General features: G+C 41.9%; 1 protein-coding gene and 1 long non-coding RNA gene across 3 annotated transcripts in view; one reads left to right on the top strand and one right to left on the bottom strand.

Moving 5' to 3' along the window:
- Nucleotides 1-6,704, top strand: part of LOC142046752 (uncharacterized) — a 257,988-nt gene extending 251,284 nt beyond the window's left edge. The window contains exon 2 of the long non-coding RNA XR_012655753.1: nucleotides 6,153-6,704. This is a non-coding gene — a long non-coding RNA (uncharacterized LOC142046752). The remainder of the gene's footprint in view (nucleotides 1-6,152) is intronic.
- PDE3B (phosphodiesterase 3B) overlaps nucleotides 1-21,263 on the bottom strand; it is a 288,726-nt gene that overhangs the window by 230,680 nt on the left and 36,783 nt on the right. The window lies entirely within an intron of this gene.

Here is a 21,263-nt window from a genome sequence, read left to right on the forward strand (position 1 = left end):
CACAGTTCGGGAACCCCATTGCAGCAAAGCCATCCACTATGACCTGCACATTTCCCAGACTCACTACCCTTGATAACAGAACATCAATGATTGCATTGGCTACTTGGATCACAGCAGCCTCCACCGTAGACTTGCCCACTCCAAATTGATTCCCAGCTGACTGGTAGCAGTCAGGCATTGCAAGCTTCCACAGGGCTATCGCCACTCGCTTCTCAACTGTCAGGGCGAGGGATAGCTCCGTGGTTTGAGCACTGGCCTGCTAAACCCAGGGTTGTGAGCTCAATCCTTGAGGGGTCCTGCTAGAGAAGGCAGAGGGCTGGACTCTATGACCTTTCGAGGTCCCTTCCAGTTCTAGGAGATTGGTATATCTCCAATTATTATTATTATTATTATAGGGCAGCTCTCACCTTGCTACTCCTGCGCTTCAGAGTAGGGGAAAAGTAACTCCCATGGTTCCAGGAAAGTGGCTTTACGCATGCGAAAGTTTCACAGCCACTGTGAATCATCCCATACCTGCAATACTGTGCAGTCCCACTAGTCTGTTCTTTCACAGAATTGGTGTTCCACTGTATCAACCAGCCCCACTGCCGCCATGATGTCCCAATTGCCACAGCCCATGCTTTCAGGAATTTCTGTGTCCACGTCCTCATCAAAATCCTCCTCATGCTGGCATCTCTTAGCCCAGTTCTGCATATACTCCATGATAATGCACGAGGTGTTTACAATGCTCACAACAGCAGTGGTGACCGTGAGCTGAGTGGGCTCCATGCTTGCCGAGGTATGGCATCTGCAGGAGAGCAAGTTGCAGCAGAAGCGGTGGATGACGACCGTTAGCACCGGACACATTTCAGACAACATGGAGTAATCTGCTATTGACATTGAGCTCATTTACAAGAGCAGGAGAGCAGAGTTGCAGCGGAAATGGCAGATGAGAACGGTTAACAGTCCTACTGCACTGTCTGCTGACAGCAGCACCCAGGACACAACAGCAGCAGTGACAGTGAGCTGAGCTGAGCGGGCTCCAAGCTTACCGTGGTATGGCGTCTGCATGGAAAAAAGACACGAAACGATTGATGTTGCTTTCACGGAGGGAGGGGCAACTGACGACATGTATCCAAAACTACCTGTGACAATGTTTTTGCCCCATCAGACATTGGGAGGTTAACCCAGAATTCCCATGGGCAGCGGAGACTGTAGGAACTGTGGAATAACACAGTGCACCACTCCGTAAATGGATGCTAGCCACAGTAGTGAGGACGCACTCCACCGACTTAATGCGCTTAGTGTCGCCATACGCAATCAACTGTATAAAATCGATTTCTAAAAATTGGCTTCTATAAAATCGACCTAATTTCATAGTGAAACATATCCTCAACAACTGCCCTAGTAAAGAGGACATGAGATTCCAGCGCTGAATAAGCATGCTGGATACAGAATCTAATCCATCTAGGGAGTATGAATCTAGACATTGTTTCTTCATTTGTGGAATACTCAAGTAAGCTGGGGACAAAGACCAGGGAGAGAAGTCTCTTGGATGTCATGAAGGTTTTTCGGGGGTGAAAAACAAACAAAAAAAAACCTCACAAGTAGGTAACCCACAAGTGAGGGCACCTTGTTCATCAACTCTGCAGACAAAAGGTGGTGAGCACCAAAACAGACTTTCCAGGAGAGAACAGAGATAAGGACAGGCCACACAAATACAAAAAGATGCAAACATACTTTTTTAGCATAACACAGATTCCAAGGATGAGCTAATTTCTTAATAGAAGACATTGATAAGATACAACTATAGAATCTATAGATGATACAGGAAACCAATCTATCTAATGCCAAGGGGACCTAAAACCTGATGCCTAGACCCAAAAAACCTAGCTGTTAAACCCTTATGAAAACCAGCCTGAAAGAAATCCAGGATGACTGCAGCTTGTTTGGTGTCCTGCTTCTGCTTGCCTTAGTGGCAGCCTGCAGTAGTGGGTACCCCCAGTCGTTGTGTGCATGCAGGGCCCACAATTGAAAGCTGGAGAATGAAGTTGCATTTTTCCTAGCTCCTTTTCCTACTTTTTCATCCTGAAGATCGAGGTAAGTCAAAAAGAACCCAAGAGAGTACCTCAGCCTAGAACACCTGCTTTCCATTGCTAACCAGGAAACAACTAGGAATTTGCCTGCATAGAACTCAGAAGGTTCAAAGACAGGAGTGAAATTTCCTGTACCCTGAATGGATACCATCTGCCTGATAAACAGAAGAAAGGGACATAATCCTCCTTCTAGAGCACAGACAGACAAACTACAGGAAATAATCAGGAAAAAAAGTCAACATGGGAAAATGTACTCCCTTTTCAGACTATTGCAATAATAGTGACTACCATATTTAAGGTGGAAACTGGTCTTATTCTCTAAAGCTTTAGGTTCTTTTTGTGCAAGTGCCTTTTTTAAAAAACAAACAAACAAACAAACAAAAGGGCCCACATACTAAGTGGCTACAAAATCTGGGTAGAAATATTTCAGAGTGCAGGGCAGAAGCCTTTTTTAATCATTAATTTTTGCCCACCATATTCCTAGCACAAACAATTGTTTAATGTAAACTGTTCATTCAGCAAGAGTTAACATATGGAAGTAGTCTTTTCTTTGGCAACATTAACGCCCCTATATTGCAAATACTTCAGCATGTGCTTAACTATTAGCTGTTTCTTTACTGTGATGGGAGGCAAAAGGGTGCATGTAGTTTTAATATAAACATTATCAGAGACAAAAAATTACTCCAATTCTATTCAATACAAAAGCACGCATCAATTAAATCATACTTTAGAGGTACTATTCCTAATTTTTCCAAGATGTTTTTATACTATCTCGCCAAAAATCTCTCCTATTAGAACATATTCTACTGAAGTTAAAAGGTGCATCCCCATTTTTTCCCAAAAATGTTCCCTTTATAATTTTCAGATCTTGGGAAGTCTGTAAAAACTCTCTACTAAGACATTTAAACTCGAGTCATCATTCCACACAAGAAAAAATAAAAAAAAGACAACCAACCTTGTTAAAACAACAGAAAAACAGAATTACTTTTTATTATGTTTGTCTGCTAACTAAAAGAGAGGGTGCAAATAATGGAAGATGCAAAATTTACTTCCAAAATAAAATTTAGCAAAAATTAATAAACTCTGTATTGCAAATAGTATGTATGATTATTAAATGAATAAACCTCTTTGGACTAATTGAGCTTCATACTTCCGCCTTGTCCGAGAATCTGCCCTCAGCAGATAAACACACAAACCTTCTTGTGCAGCACCCACTGACGTCAGCGGTGGCTAAGGAACAGCATTTGGTGCAAGAGTGGTAAAGCTGAAACTGTATTTACAATTGAAAAAGAATGACAGTATGCAGGCTTGACCATAGCTTCAGGGTAAGAGTTACAAAATTACAAACAAAAACTACAAAAGCTCCTTTCTAAAAGGTTCATTACATTTTCAAAGAATGTTGTTCTGCCTATATAGCTTGCAGTGATTGCTCCACCATGAGTAATGTAATAGACTTTTTTGTAATAGAATTATTTTTCTAAAGGAAAAGCCATCAGTTTTGGAATGTGAACTTTCAGCTTCTATCACTCCTGTTTAATATGTAAAGAAAAATGCAAATCCAGCAACAACTTCATTGAGTAACTATTTACAGGCACGGAGCCCTGTTTTCCCACTGCAGGAAACAAGAAACAAAAGAGCTCACAAAACAACCTGCAGCTGTAGAAATCATAATTCTGTTCCTGTCACTATTTTCTAGACAGTAAAATATTCAAAATGCCAAGTATTTCATGAAAATGGTATTATGGTACTAATTTAGGTAATATAGCACAAAATTTATTTTCAAAAACTTCAATCACGATAAAATATTTGAACTATTTGATGTTGCTACACCATTACACAGGTTGTTAACTTACTGGAACGTTTGTCAAATACATCAAGTACTAAAAGAAATTTGTAATGTAAATTAAAATTAACATTTTTAAAGTTACATAGTGTCAAGCTAGTGAGGATGCACATATGCAAGAGACACAGACAGACACATAGTTTTGTAGGTGGAACTGGTAACAAAGCCCGAGATTAAGATTACCTAACACTTTTCATTATAAAGACCCTGTACTCAATTGCTTATAACTTTGTCAGACTTTAAAGCATTTAAAATGAAACTTTTCAGGCTGGGTTTTTACTGCAGATCTGTAGCTCAGGTAAATTTAGGTGGATTTTCATGAAGGTGGCAAAAGAATCATCCCTGACAGCAAGGTGATGCCTCTGCTCTCACCAAATTTCAAGGACCTGCACCAAAGCTTAGAGCAGGCCTGCACAACTCGTAAAGCAGCGAGGGCCACATTACTCCAAAGAAAACAGCTCAGGCCGAAACCCTCCAAGCCCGTGGAAACACGCCCCCTCCTGCCCCCAGGACCTCTCGGCTCGCAGAAACACACCTCCCCAGCACTGCCCAGACCTGAAGAAACAAACCCTCCTTCCCCAGCACCGCCCCACCAAAACAGCTGTGGGCCAAAAAGGAAGGTTGGAGGTGGGGATGTGATACTTGATTTTAAATCAACCAGGGGCTCCCAGCTGAAGAGGTGGCTGGGAGCCCTCAGGGGCAAATTAAAGGCCCGGGGCTCTGGCGGCTGGGGGAACCCGGAACTCTGCGGGGCTGGGGCAGGGATTTAAAGGGCCCAGAGCTCCTGCCGCTGAGGGGAGCCCGAGCCCTTTAAATCTCAGCCCCAGTACAACCGCTGGAGCCGCCGCCGGAATTCAAAGGGCTCTGGGCTGCCTGCAGCCATGGGGAGCCCTGAGCCCTTTAAATCTCAGCCGCGCCGGGAATCTCTGCAGGCAGCCCAGAGCCATTTGAACCCCAGCCACGGCCAGCTGGAATTGAAAGGGCTCTGGGCTCCCCACCGCTGCGGGCAGCCCAGATCCCTATGAATTCCAGCCACGGCTGAGATTTAAAGGGCTCTGGGCTCCCCGCCGCTGGAGGCAGCTCAGAGCCTTTTGAAACCCAGCCGCAGCTGGGGTTTAAAGGGCTCAGGGCTCCCCGCCACTGCCAGCAGCCCAGAGCCCTATGAATCCCGGCCACAGCTGAGATTTAAAGAGCTCTGGGCTCCCCGCAGCTGTGGGCAGCTCAGAGCCTTTTGAGTCCCGTCCGCGGCTGGGATTTAAAGAGCTCTGGGCTCCCCACCGCTGCAGGCAGCTCAGAGCCTTTTGAGTCCCAGCCACGGCTGGGATTTAAAGGGCTCTGTTCTGCCCGCAGTGGCGGGGAGCCCAGAGTTCTTGAAATCTCAGCCATGGCTGGGATTCATAGGGCTCTGGGCTGCCCGCACAGTGGGCCGCACAGTGAGCCTCCGCGGGCTGGCCGTATCTTGTGCAGGCCTGGCTTAGAGGCACTGGAGTGTTTCAATGAAATTGTTGTAAGAAATTTTAATGTGGAGAAAAACAGCGTTTTCCCCTTATCTCATTCTCAAACAGCTGAACGATTTTAGTTGAGACTTGGGGAAAACCCAAATTTACCTGGGGGAAAAAAAGCATAGTTTGCACATGCTCAGCAGAGGTTCGTTAGAGGCTGGCAGCTTCTCAAAAACTCCATATGTACCAGATATTCTCTAGCCCAGGGCTACAGGAGCTGAGCCAAAAAAATTTTCTGAAGCTGTTCTTCCAAGGATCCAGGGGCAGCCTGCTGGCACCCAAGCAGTACGAAGGAGGAGGAGTTGGAGGAAGCAGCTAGAATGACAGACATGGGCTGCAGAATTAGTTTGGCAAAAGTTATAACAATGGTAACAGAAAATATTTCTTCTGAGGTGAAAACTTGAGCTTGATAGTATTTTTACCCTTAGTCCTGGCCTATGATTCACTTCCCTAGCACCATGTGTCTGTATTTATTATGATTCCAAGATACTCCAGAAAATATATTGTGACATTGCAGTCTATATGATTTTATACAAATATGCTAATAAGTGAACATAATGCAACTGGAACATGCTTCATGCAATAGGTCTCTTGTAAAGTATCATTACAAAGTTTATAATCTACTGTGTGTGACCATCCTATTTGTATAAATGCACCACTCTTGTATCTGAAACTAAAAATATGAAATATAACTCTGAGGGCCTATTGTAATTATGCAAATATAACTCTGAGGGCCATTAATGGTGATTTGGAATCTTGTTGACTCCCATTAACAAGGACAATTGTCTGCAGATGGCTGTGTTTTACCTGTAAGTCCTCCTGTATACGTGTATGCTGGCAAGTGGGCAATGAAGTCTTGCAGTGACATATGATCATGTCACCTGAACTGGAATCCATCTTTAACCTGGTGCCTTTCCATTGAGAAGGAGGGAATGGGAACCCAGAGAGGGACAAAGGATTCTCGCTTTATGCAAAAGATACATAAAGGGGTGGAACAGAACAAAGCGGGAGGAGCCATCATGAAGAATCCCCTAGCTACAATCTGAGCTGGAACAAGAACTGTACCAGGGGAAGGAATTGTGCCCAGCTCTGGAAGGTGTCCAGTCTGATGAAAAAAACTTACTGAAGCATCTCTGAGGGTGAGATTATTTGTGTTCAGTTTGATTAGACATAGATTTACACATTTTATTTTATTTTGCTTGATGACTGACTTTATTCTGTCTGTTACTACTTGAAACCACTTAAATCCTACTTTCTGTATTTAATAAAATCACTTTTTACTTATTAATTAACTCAGAGCATGTATTAATACCTGGGGGTGCAAACAACTGCGCATCTCTCTCTCTCAGTGTTATAGAGAGCGAAAATTTATGAGTTTACCCTGTATAAGCTTTATACAGGGTAAAATGGATTTATTTGGGTTTAGACTCCATTGGGAGTTGGGCATCTGAGTGTTAAAGACAGGAACACTTCTGTTAGCTACTTTCAGGTAAACCTGCAGCTTTGGGAAAAGTAATTCAGTCCCTGGGTCTTTGCTGGAGCAGACGGGAGAGTCTGGCTCAGCAAGACAGGGTGCTGGGGTCCCAAGCTGGCAGGGATAGAAGTAATCTTGGCACATCGAGTGGCAGCTCCCAAGGGGGTTTCTGTGATCCAACCCATCACACATATCACTTGCGTTTGTTTCAGCTTTCTCATTGTACAAGGCCTGATCAGAAAAATTGTCCAGAAAGAGAGAAACATCAGTTTCCTTCTTCCTGTAAGCTAACTTTCTTCCTTTAAACCATGATCCTCAAAAAGACATGGGGACACTTGCCAGATCAAAGCTCCATGATCAAAATTGGGGGGGAAAGGCTGCCATCCATATGCAAAATGGAAGAAATATCTGTGGGATAGTAAAATGCAAATGTGAGAATAAACCTCCATTAGGAATGTATTTAGATTTTTCAGATGGAGTCCTCTGTTTAATCCTTATTCTAAGGCTAGAAACAGGATGGACAGCAGGTTGTATTGCTCTCATCTGAAGTAAATGGAGTCAATTTCATTTATGCAGTGGCATTTCCTGGCTTGAGAGTGAGAGACTGGGACAAAGCTGTTCTTGTGATTCTTGCACAGCTCTATAATGCACCTCCTCTGAACAATGTTCAGTTACCTCATTTTGTCTCTCTCACCAACAGAAGTTGGTCCAGCAAAAGATATTACTTCACCCACCTTGTTTCTCTAATATCATAGGACCAACACAGCTACAACAATACTGCATAGGATCTAGCATTGTGAGTCAACTTTTCCAGGGACTCTGAATTGCCTCAATTTTCCATAAAGTTTCCTTTTATAAATATGTCCTTGTATATAGAGCCCTGCAAATGTGTGGATATCCGCAGATACCGACATCCACATATGCAGCTAGTCGTGGATCATTTTTGTGGCTTGGATGCAGATACAAATTTTGTATCCACACAAGGCTCTACTTGTATACACTACAAATACTTTGTCAGTATAAAGAACAGGAGTACTTGTGGCACCTTAGAGACTAACAAATTTATTTGAGCATAAGCTTTTGTGGGCTACAGCCCACTTCATCGGATGCATGCAGTGGAAAATACAGTAGGAAGATATATTTCAGAGTAGCAGCCATGTTAGTCTGTATCCACAAAAAGAACAGGAGTACTTGTGGAAATTTGTTAGTCTCTAAGGTGCCCAAGTACTCCTGTTCTTTTTAGGAAGACATATACACACACACACACACACACACAGAACACAAAACAATGGGTGTTATCATACACACTATAAGGACAGTGATCAGTTAAGGTGAGCTATTATCAGCATGAGAGAAAAAGAACCGTTTGTAGTGGTAATGAAAATGGCCCATTTCCAGCAATTGACAAGGAGATGTGAGGAACTGTAGGGTGGGGAGGGAATAAGCATGGGGAAATAGTTTTACTTTATATAATGGCCCATCCACTGCCAGTCTTTATTCAAGCCTAATTTAATGGTGTAAAATTTGCAAATTAATTCCAATTCAGCAGTCTCTCGGAGTCTGTTTTTGAAGTTTTTTTGTTGTAATATTGTGACTTTTAGGTCTGTAATCGACTGCTACTCTGAAATTTGTCAGCATAATTATGTTTGCAGAATTCCCTAGTGCAAATGCAGCTTATAACAAAAGGAGTTTTTCCCGCCAGTAGAGTAATACCATCTGCCCAAATGATATTAGCTATGCTGACAAAAGCACTGTTTTACCATCTACACCAGGGGAAATTTGTTGGCATAGCTATGTCAGTGAAGGCATGTGTGATGTTGTGTATTTATTTATTTTTAAACACAAAACTGAGCAACATACCTATGCCAACAAAACTTTGTACTACAGACCTAGTCAAAGAGAACTGGGAACTCATTTGCCTAAGCATCTGTTTTCAAAGACCAAAGGTCCACAATTTTGCAAGAAATGGATTTGTATCCCACTCTCTTTTCTCAGGCCATGCATTTTTACTCTGACAAAGACCATATTTTTCATACTGTCCACCCATGTTAGCATTGCTTCTGAAAGCATGTGGAGGCATTTAGGATGTCAGATGACAAACCCAGACTCTTTCTTTTGCATCTGGCTTTTCTTAGCCTAGTGTTCTCTCTCTCTTTGTAGTGTGAAGGTCTGATAGCAATGTGGAAATATGCATCTTGGAAATCAAGAACTCTAAACCAATCTTGGATCGGTAGGGAGGAGATAAAAGAATTGTAGAATCACAGAACTGTAGTGCTGGAAGGAACCTTGAGAGGCATCCAGTCCCCACACATTAAGGCAAGACCAATTAATCTAAACCATATTTGACTGATATTTGTCTAATCTGTACTTAAAAACCTCCAACAACGGGAATTCCACAACCTTCCTTGGTGATCCAGACCCAGTTTTTTTAGCTTTTCCTCATAGGTCAAGTTCCCTAAACCTCTTATAATTTTTGTTGCTCTTCTCTGGAATCTCTCCAGTTAGTCCACATCTTACCTAAAATGTGGAGCCGAAAACTGAACACAGTATTCCAGATGAGGCCTCAAAAAGGCTGAGTAGAGAGGAACAATTATCACCCATATCTTAGATACGACACTCTTATTACTACACCCCAGAATTATATTAGCCTTTTAAACAATTGTATCACATTCTTGCTTATACTCAATTTGTTATCCACTATAACCTCCAAGAATCTTTTTTGCAGTACTACTGCCTGGCCTTTTATTCTCTAATTTTGTACTGTTGCATTTGATTTTTTTCCTTCCTCAGTTTCTTACTTTGCACTTCTCTTTACTGAATTTCTTCTGCTGCTTTCAGACCAATACTCCAATTCATCAGGGCCACTTTGAATTCTAGTCCTGTCCTCCAAAGTGTTTGCAACCCCTTCAAGCTTGGTGTCATGTGTAAATTTTATAAGCATGCTCTCTATCCCATTATTCAAGTTGTTAATGAAAATCTTGAATAGTAACGGACCCAAGAGAGACTCCTGTGGAATCGCAGTAGATATGCCCTCTCAGTTTGACAGCAAATCTTGATAACTACTGAGTACAGTCTTTAAAGCAGTTACGTACCCACCTTACAATAATTTCATTTAGATCACATTTCTCTAATTTATTTTTGAGATTGTCATGTGGATTCATCAAGATACATCATGTCTATGGCTTCCCCACATTCACTAGGCCAGTAGCCCTGTCCAAAAAGGGAATTAGGTTAGTATGGCATGATCTGTTCGGGACAAATGCAAGTTCACTATTGTATATCATCCCATTATAGTCTAGGGTGCTTATAAGTTGATTGTATAATAAATTTGTATCTTTCCAGGCAATCAGGTTAGGTTGACTGGTCTACAATTCCCCAGGTCCTCTTTGTTTCTGTTTTCAAAGGTAAGTGCTGTGCTTGCCCTTCTCCAGTTCTCTGGGACCTCACCTGTCCTCCATCAGATCTCAAAGAAAATTACTAAAGGTTCAAGATTGCTTTAGCTAGTTCATTAAATGCCCTGGGATAAATTTCATCAGGTCCTGCCTAACTGAATATATCTATCTAAATACTCTTCTACATGTTCTTTCCCTGTTCTGGCTTCTTCTCCTTCTCCCTTGTTGTTACTATTCACTGTGCTAAGTAGCTGGTCACAACTAACCTTTTTAGTGAAAACTGAAGCAAGATAGGTATTAAATACCTCAGCCTTTTTGGTGCTGTCCATTATCAGCTCTCCAATCCCCTCTTAGTAGTGGACTACAATTACCTCCATCCTTCTCTGGAGCCTCAGTAGGACTCCCTTTGGGGCTTGAAGTCCCCAGGGACAGACTTCTTGGAAGGAGATCTAGAGCTCCTGCTCCTATCAGCAGCCATGGGACTCTTGTACCACTGTCATGGTGTCAATACTGGATCTGTGACCAGGACCCAGATGTGGACAGAGTAGCAGTAGACTTCTACCTTGAGGATCTCAGTGACTGAGACCCAGAGGTAGACAGAGTAGCAGCAGCCTTACTCTCTGGTTTCTGTGATTGGGATCTGGAGGTAGATAGGGCACTATGGACAGGGGACTTCTCAGAATCCAGGTCAGAAGCTGGTCATAGCGCTTGTTCCATCATGGAGGAACTGGAATTTTATCTCCCAGATTTTTCAAGATTCGCTTTTGAATGAAGAGCAAATCTTATACTTCAATGGTATACAGGGGTTTCCGAAACACCACAGGCACAGAGAGTGTCCATTGCAAATTAGGATAACTTTCTAGGCACAGAAGACAACACTTAAAGACTGGGGATCCCGAGGAGGAGGAGGAGGAGGAGGAGGAAGTCTAAACTAAACTAAGTATACTAAATAAAGCCAAGAGGGCCTGCTAAATGCAGCATCTCAGGCTGAAGGAGGTTGAGAAGGAACTGAGGGCAGTTTGCCAACACAGACCTATATATCCTTGCTATGGGGTATGAGAACATGTAGGGCACATGCACAGGCTGAACAGACACTACAATACTACTGAAAATCTCTGATCAAAGGCACAGGGGGCACATGCACAGCTGAAATGGCGCACCCATAGGAAAACTACTCAAAGAAGAACTTCATCTTTTGTTGGGGGGCGTGTTGGCTGTTGGGGATAAGCTGCCTTTTTGTTTGTTTTGTTCTAGTTTGGGGACACTTCAAGCTTTGGATGGATGCCCTCTTCTCTCCCTCCCCCAAAAAAATCAATCGTAAGAATTTTTTAAATAACCACAACTTTTGAGTTAGGCTATCTCAAGCTGAAAGTCTGAACCAATAAACCACGTTACCAGCTGGCAGTACATATCCTTGTACAATGGATGATAATTGACTTTTTCATGAATTCCTTTTCATAGCAATAGAAGAAAAAAAATATAGGGAAAAAATGCACAGGAATCTCACCTACTAATTAAACCTCATACTTTCTAGCCTTTCATAGAAGAGAAAATCAAGTAAGAATTTCTCTCCCTTCCACTGCACAGGAAACACCACCAGCCTATCCTCTCCTTTTTTCTGCAGTCCCTCTCTTTCTACTCAGGTATCCCCAAATTGGACTAATGGGATATTCTTCTACTCTTTGACCTAATGTGGTACCTATGCAGCTTTCTTTTACAACCCACCATCAACTGTCGAGAAACAGTATCGTCTCTACTTTGCACTAAGTCAACAATTCTTCAATCAAATGCCTCCTGATAATGACAGCAAGTAGAATCATAGAATATCTGGGTTGGAAGGGACCTCAGGAGATCATCTAGTCCAACCCCCTGCTCAAAGCAGGACCAATCCCCAGACAGAAGTAGTCACTTTCTTCTCATAGTTTTTTCTCCTATTACAATTTACACTATGAAGGCCTAGAGGCATGATCAGAACCATCAGTGAGAAAGAGGATTTGGTTCCTCTTGGAATTCCCACCCTCAGTTAGCATGCTTATGGAATTGTTACATACTCAAGTACTTATTAACTTTAAATACAGATGTTAAATCTTCTCCCGTGAAGGGGGGAAAAAAACATACACTTTCTACTGAGCTTAAAAGACCATCTTGTCAAAACTGCATTGAAAAAGCTCATCCAGGAATATGCAGAATAGCAAACCTAGCAATTCAGAGAAAAGAAAATATCAGGTTTATATGCACACACACTCTCTCTCATTTATGTAGGCAGATTCATGATTCCTGGTATAGAATTTTTGCAGCAGCAAAAATCCAGTGGAGAGACTATGAAAGTTAAATAAATATGTACAAATGTTAAGCTATATTCTTTTATTTTATTTTTTAAAAGAAGGATTCTCTGCTGAAATTTATCTGTAGGAGGCTGTATAACCAGCTTGCAATACCTGGAGAAAAACAATTGCAGATACATGGCAACATAGGGCACTGACCCTTTGTACCTTACTGCAGTAAAAAGGTAACAATAGGAGACAAAGAGAAGCTGATTTCTTCAAAGATTTGCCTTCTCAGGTAAGTTTGGAGAATTGTTACACAGCTAAAATATGCTATACCTTTTCCTGTGTATGAACAGTATTAGAACAATAGGATAGGAAGATTGCTTCCTGAAAGCATTTCAAGATCACATTTAAAACTTCAGGGATAGAAAACAAGTCTAAAGACACCACCTTGGAATGTTGCAAAGCTGAGCTGATCATTCACAGAAAAACCATCTTAAAGACAATTTAAGTGTGCATATTGGAGAGATTTAAACAGACTTCTTTGATACATTTTTGATTCTGCCCATCACCAGTAATTCACATCAGTTCCTCGCAAAAACGATGAATCAAATTAAAGTGTTTTACTGTAGCACATTGGTCTATTACAGTAACTCCTCACTTAACGTTGTAGTTATGTTCCTGAAAAATGCGACTAAGTGAAACGATGTTAAGCGAATCCAATTTCCCGATAAGAATTAATGTAATGGGGGGGTTAGGTTCCAGGGAAACTTTTTTTTTGCCAGACAAAAGGCATTATATACATTTTAAACAATTTTAAACAAGCAATTTAATACAGGTATAAATTTTAAACAAAACAATTTTAATACTACAAATATCATTGCTGAGTATGAAGCAATGGGAACATCACTGCTGAGTATGAAGCAATAGGAGGTGCCCCTGTCTTACCCCACACAGGCACAGCCCACTGGCACTGCAGACAATGAGGCAGGCAAGGAGGCTAAAGGTGCCGAAGGCTAGAAGAAGCACATTACACAGCAGCAGCTGCAGCTTCCCCTAGTGTGCAAGCACCAGGGGCAGGGGGTTCAACCCTTGGCCCACCCACTTCACCCCTTCTCCCAAGCCCCCACAATTAACCCGCCTCTTCTCCCCGCCTCCACCTCCTCCCCTTTACTCCACACGCTGCATCCTCACTCCTCCCCCATCCCTCCCCTGCCCACAGCAATCAGCTGGTCTGCAGGATCCAGGAGGGAGGAGCGAGGACTCAGCAGGCTGGCCCCCCTCCCTCCCCTACCTCCTGAACACTGCAAACCAGCTGATTGCTGCAAGTAAAGGGCAGGGGAGGAGGGTGAAGGCACTGATCTGCGGGATCCACCAGCAGGCGGGAGGCACTGGGGTGGGAGCAGCGCATAGGGGAGCTGATAGTGGGGCTGCCAGCTGCGGATAAAGCAGGCAACCAAAAGACGTTATAGCGGAGCATTGCACAACTTTAAATGAGAATGTTCTGTAATGGAGCAGAGACGTAAGATCGAAACAACGTTAAGCGAGAGGACTTTAAGTGGGGAGTTACTGTACATGTAACCAGTTTTACTTTATAGTAAGAAAAGGAAAAATACTTCATCTCAGTACATAAAAAACTAGAGTATGTAGTATTTTCACCTGTAATCATTTTCAACACATAATTTATGTAAACATTTAAGTGAACGCAGTGTATACACTTTACACAGATTATGAAACTGGACAGAATATTAAGCAACGTGTTCTAAATGTCAAAGATAAAAGTTGCAAGTTTGACCTTCTGACTGTCCTCTTCAAAGTTTCTATCAATGCTACCCATGTATGCAAATATCCATTTTTTTAAGAAGAAAGTATATTTTTAAAATGATTCCAGATTATTAAAATTTACACTCAAATGAACAAAGCATTTAACAATATTCAACATGTATCAGAATAAATCAGTGATTCAATTCATAGACCTGAGTACAACTTGGGAAAACTAGAAATTCTATCTGGACAATTCTGTCTACTGGATAACAGACTTTGTTTTAATCTGGAATGAACTTCTAGAATATTTCAAAATTCCCTTTAAGAGAGAGAGTTTTAAAAATACCAACAACCAGCAGAGGGTATTACTTAAGTCCTTACATAAAGTTAACAACAATTAAAAAGCCATACAGGCACAAAAAAGTATGCTAAGGAGTGATAAACTCAAGTGTAAATGCACTTTACAGAATTTCTGGAAAATCTTAATAGTGTAAGGCAGTGGTCCCCAACGTGGTGCCCATGGGCGCAATGGCGCCCGCTGGGGCATTGATGTGTGCCCGCCTAGTGCCCAGCAGGGGAGAGAAGCTGCAGACCCACGCCTGCCAGATACAGAGAACTCCAGGGCTACAGGCGTCGGTGTTCTCTGTCCCCGGCATGCACGGGGCCACAGCTTAAGCAGGAGAGAAGCCACGGCCCCACGTCTGCCGGGGACATAGAACTCTGGGGCTGCAGGCTGCGGGTGCCAGTATTCGCTGTCCCTGGCAGGCACGAGGCCCACCTACTGCCCAGCAGGGGAGAGAAGCCAGGCCCCACGCCCGCTGGGGACAAAGTACTCCAGGGCTGCAAGCTGGGGGCACCAGTGTTCTCTGTCCTCCCAGCTTCTCTCCAGCTTCTCTCTGCACTGCCAAGAACTGGCGCCAAAAAACAAAAACAAAAATAAAAAAGCACTCTGACTCTGCAGAATGGATGGAATGCCGCCCCGTAGCATGTGCTGCCCCAGCCACGTGCTTGTTCCACTGGTGTCTGGAGCCGGCCCTGTATGTGAGTAATTGCTGGCGCCCGCCACACTTTTCTGTAAACATCAATGCGCGACTGGCCACAAAAATGTTGGGGACCACTGGTCTAAGGTTTCATATTCAAAAGTTGAAACATTATCAGTAGTTTGCAGAAAGCTCTCTCACAAGACTTTCCTCTTGTAAGGAGAAAGGCCTTCACAATTTATTTCAAGCATGTACATGAACCCTCTGCTACTCATGTAAAATGTATGAAAATAGAAAGAATAGAAGTTTGTTCTATATAATGAAACATAAGGAAATCCAGAAGTGGAACCAGTTTGTTTAACATTACTTATCACAATAACAAAATATGATTTCTGTTTCAGAGATAATGTGCTCTCTGCAACTGCATGCGGTGGGTCCTTGTCCAGATGGCTGGAAAGGGTTGTTGCCCCTTTATGGGCTCCCTTTGCAGAGGAGGAGGAAGGGGAAAGATTAGGGATGGAGCAGGATGCAGCTGGCCCAGGTGGAGGGGCAGGGGACATCCACTGCCTTCCAGCTGACCGGAGTAGTGGAATAGGCAGTGGTGCTGGAACTAATGGTGCTAGGGATGCTACCATACCCCCTGGCTTCAAGTAGTAATAACAAAACACCAAATACATGGTTTCCATGATCAGCACTCCCATTATAAAAACTGTGCCAGCACCCCTGGGGTGAGGACAATATTTATATTCTATGCAGTCCCAGAGAAGCCCTCTTTTAGTAAAGGACAGCAAGAAGAGCCATAATACTACAAGAGCAAGGGAAGGCTGGGATTTGCCCAGTCAAAGCATTACAGATTGCCTTAGTGTAGGTGCCACTCTTTCCTCACTGGGAAGGGAGTTATCTTGGAATTAGAAACTTCAAATAATGGCAGTGTAAATCATCATCCAGAATCACGAGCTTGCCTTTCTGGTTCTAAAAACAGGGGTGATCATTTATCTTAAAACATTTAAAGATTTTTTTAAAATATATTTTCTAATGTTATTGTGTGTGTGTGTGTGTTTCAAATTGATGTTCCATGGAATGTGCTCTCTAAATGAGTAAGCCTCCCCTATTTCTGAATATCTTTTTTTGTTCAGTGTTTGTGGTACAAGTTTTTATTTTTCATCCCTAGTATTCTGTAGGATCATGCCAAATTTGAAAATGAAATGCTTGGAACTGGATGTATACTGAAAACATTTCTAAGTGTCATATGGGAGGAGAGAATGGGAACTAGCCTAGACTATAAGATGATAGATTTGCACCTTGCAACCTACAACAAGGAAAGGGCAGCTCTTGGTGTAGACAAGCCTTAAGTTGGCATCACGTGACCTCCTTCTCCACAGATTAAACTTCTGAAGGAGCTATGGAAACAACAACAGCTCCTCTGATCTCCCATTAGAACTCTAAGAAGAAAGGTGGAAGAGGAACCCAGTTCCTGAAGAGGGCAGGACATTAAAAACTCTTTTCCTTCCCTCGTAAGTGTTATTCTTTGCACCCCTATACAGCTTCAGTGCCAAAGTGAGGTATTTGGGAGAGGCAAGGCTGTGAATTCCCCCATTCTCTTTCTTCTTCTGCTCCATCTCTGGCTGTGAACCAAACTGATCTGTGGGGAAGGGGCTGTGGAGTTTCCAGGAGGCTAGTGGGTCTCCTTTCTGATATTCTGAGGGGGGGCAAAGACTACATGTGGAGACCTTTCAAGGGACATTTTCCTACTATGCTGGGGCTCCCTTAAACACCTCCTAGCTCATCCCTTCTTCAGACGATGAATTAAACTCACAGTTCAGACACAAGGGTCCAACAATGCTAAGCCAGGACAGGGTCTCGTAGCACATACACTTCTTTGTCTTGAACTGGGTTAGGGCCCTGCAGTAGTCAGTCACATTGGATGCCTACTAAGGAAGACTCCATTGCATAAAGAACAGGATCTAGATGCTGTTAGTGCCTCATATGACACTGACAAGAATATAGATTCTCCAACCTCCTGGAGACCATTCCAACTTAAGTCTGAAAGACTGGTCAACTCTTATGTGAGGTTTTTTTGGGGGTTTTTTTTCCTTTTTTTGGGCCGGGGGGGGGGGAGGGGAAATAATCCAAAAGAGAGTATTCTGACTCCATCTTCTGGTTGGGATTAACTAACATAGAAGACAAAAAAAACGCATCATGTAAGTTACTTATTACCTTAGACTAAACAAATCTTATCTAAAAATGTGCTCAAAGCTTTTATTATTTTCATTATCCAAACTTATCTCTTCCTTGAAAGATTAAAATCTCTCCCCAATTTATTGATAATCTTTTCTTTAGCTTCTCTGCCATTTTTTTGTATTTTAAGTTTTATTTTTATATTTAATATTGGTATGTCAGACAAATTAGAACAGATAATTAGCTTAGGTAACCATGTCTGGAATAGATTAACTAAATAACAATTTTCTGTTTCTGACTATCTTACTGACCGACCATTTTTCATTTTGTTTTGTTTTAAATCCTAGTTGAATGTTATACAAGATAAAGAAATACTTTGGTTAAGCACACAAGAACAAATTGTGTCAAACAATTTAATAGCCTTCTTTCATGGGGTAACAAGCCTTGTGGATGGGGAAGGAAGCAGCAGATGTGGTACATCTCCACTTTAGAAAGGCTTTTGATAATGTCTCGCATGACCGTCTCATAAACAAACTAGGGAAATACAACCTAGATGGAGCTACTATAAAATGGGTGCATAACTTATTGGAAAACAGTTTCCAGAGAGTAGTTATCAGTGGTTCACAGGCAAACTGGAAAGGCATATCATGTGGTGTCCCGCAGGGATCAGTTCTGGGTCCGGTTGTGTTCAGTATCTCCATCAATGATTTAGATACTGGCATAGAGTACACTTATAAAGTTTGCGGACAATACCAACCTGGGAGGGATTGCAAGTGATTTGGAGAATAGGATTAAAATTCTAAATGATTTGGACAAACTGGAGAAATGATCTGAAGTAAATAGAATGAAATTCAACAAGAACAAATGCAAAGTACTCCACTTAGGAAGGAACAATCAGTTGCACACATACAAAATGGGAAATGACTGCCTAGGAAAGAATACAGGAACTCTTCACTTAAAGTCGTCCCGGTTAACATTGTTTCTATGTTAAGCTGCTGATCAATTAGGGAAGATGCTCATTTAAAGTTGCGAAATGCTCCCTTCTAACATCGTTTGGCAGCCACCTGTTTTGTCCACTGCTTGCAGGAAGAGCATCCTGTTGCAGCTAGCTGGTTGGGGGTTTGGAACCAGGGTGGACCAGCAGCCCCTCTATCAGCTTCCCACTCCCCTAAATTCTCTGTGCAGCAGCTGTCCCTTCCCCCACTACCATGTGCTGCTCCTGCCGTCTGCCTTGGAACTGCTCTCAGAGACTCCTGTTTGCTGTAAGGGGGGAGGGGAGGCTAATGTCAGGGTCTCTCTCCCTCCCCTCTTCTCCTTCACCCCACTTACCCTATCTTCCATAGAGCAGGGGGGCCACACGACGGAGGGAGCTTCTAGGCTGGGGTCGGCAACCTTTCAGCAGTGGCGTGCCGAGTCTTCCCTTAGTCACTCTAATTTAAGGTTTTGTGTACCAGTAATACATTTTAACATTTTTAGACTGTCTCTTTCTCTAAGTCTATATTATATAACTAAACTATTGTTGTATGTAAAGTAAATAAGGTTTTTAAAACGTTTAAGAAACTTCATTTAAAATTAAATTAAAATGCCCGGACCTGGGCAGTGTGAGTGCCACTGAAAAATCAGCACACGTGCCATAGGTTGCCTACTCCTGTTCTAGGCAGTAGCTGCAGTCTCAGGTCTCAGCAAGCTGATTTAATACTCATATTTTACTCGTCAAGAACAGTAATATAACAAAAGGAAGAAAGTGAAGGGGTTAAACCCTCAAGAAACTAAATCTAATGGAAGGTAGCCCTGAAACATAAGAGGATTCAGACACAGCTTGTGACCCAAAATGCAGAAAGGCAACTTGTTAAACAGAGAAAATAAGCAAGTAAGAGAGAGAAACAGAAAAGCCAAGAAACAGAACCATAAGGACGTTGACACTAACGATGAATCTGAAGAAACAAAGCAAAAAATGTTTTCAGCCATCTCTACCAATTGAGAAAAATATCAAGGAGTATCTTTTTCAATTTACACTTCCAAATGCTATTCAAAAATGGACAATAGAAGTCACGAGGGAACGTTACAATCAGTGAGTGGCTCTTTAAATTTAAAAGACCCCTTGAAGCTCAAGGAAATGGTATTATGGATTGGAATTGAAGCATAAGGAGGAAGGATAGGAAAGAATATGAATCTGTGTTGATAACAATGAACAAGGGTGAAGAAGGGGTGGTTCCAGAGATGTGATTTAAGTCAGGATATAAAGGGGAGGGATGGGGGTTGAAATATGGCTCCGAGCAACAATTCCCACATATATATATATGATTTAAGCCGGGGTGGGGGGGGGCTTGAAATATTGCTCTGAACAACTCATCCAAGGCATTTGTATTTTTCTCTAAATAAAAGAGTACCATAACATCAGCAGGAGTCATGATTCTCTTGAAGAAGTTCACCACACTGGCAGAGTGAGAACTAACCACCTAGCTCTTTCTAGGTCTATACACTAACTCCACATTGTAGGAAAAGGTGTGGGGAGTGAATTTTATATCATGGATTGTTCAGGGATTTGGAGGGAGAGGGGGAAGTCTAGATAAACAAAATAAAAACAGAACACTACAGTGTTTTTTCTATTACTTACAATTATTTTGTTGCGAGGGAACTAGAGAAACAAAAATAAATTTGCAGGGCAGCAGACTGGGGGAATAAAAAGTTTTTTAAAAATACAGATCCAAGCAAACAGTACTAATCTTAGAGAATGGGAATGTTATGTACAATCCAAATGATGTTCATGATCTAAAAAAATATTAAGGTTCCTGAGGGGAACAACCATGTAAGCAGAAAAAAATATATACATAGTAAATATTGAAAACACTAGAACCAAAACTAACTGACCCAAAACTTTATTGGTACAAAGTAATCCAACAGTTAGCAATTTCCACCCTATATACACAAGATAAGGAGATGACGGTTTGCCAGCTGTCAGATACACCATTCATATGTGTTGATTTTTTCTGAAAATTATATGATGCATAAGAACTACAAAGAACAGGGTACTCATCTGTTGCATCAAGGATCACCATCACAAGGTAGCTGAAGAGATGTGACTCTCCTGGATGAACTGACTGGTTAAAAAAAAGTACAGAAAATACTAACATTAGAAAAATTGGCCCACCAAGTCAGAGTTCTACAGGGAAGAAAAAAAAAATATATTTACCTAGAAACCTGGTGGGATTTCCTGAAATTCACTGAAAAAGAATCGTCTCCCACCAGGATAGCTGAGAGACAGAGGATTTTTTTGAATACTGAAGATGGGAGAAATTGTTAAACTGCTACCTTCCTAGTCAGCCACCGCCCCCTTGTGTTATGGACTTCAGAAGGCTACTTTATGTATTGTAACTTATACATAAAGCTTCGCAGAATTTTTAGAGTTAGTTCTAAAAATGTTTCTATAACAATTTATTGAATCTACTAATTTTTTCTTAAAGGGCCAGAAATTAAGGTTGGCTAGGCAATCTAAATGTGGCTCTGCTCTGTGCATGCATTAGGATAGTGTAATTAATTACATGATCTCATACTGTTTTTTCCACACTACCCCTGCCTTATTCAATGCACAGGATGGACAGTGCTCACTGAATGTGTAACTATTCAGTTTTTTTCCCTCCTCATTCAGTTTGTGGCCCCCCCATCTTATTTACTGCATATCCTGTAGGTCATTCTGAATACAGCATTAATTTCTTCGTATAGCATTCATTATAGAGTGCTGAAGTGCTACACAAACATTACTGAATTTATTTTTATAATATACCTGT

This window comes from Chelonoidis abingdonii, chromosome 4 (genome assembly GCF_003597395.2).
Source record: "Chelonoidis abingdonii isolate Lonesome George chromosome 4, CheloAbing_2.0, whole genome shotgun sequence".
NCBI lineage: Eukaryota > Metazoa > Chordata > Testudines > Testudinidae > Chelonoidis > Chelonoidis abingdonii.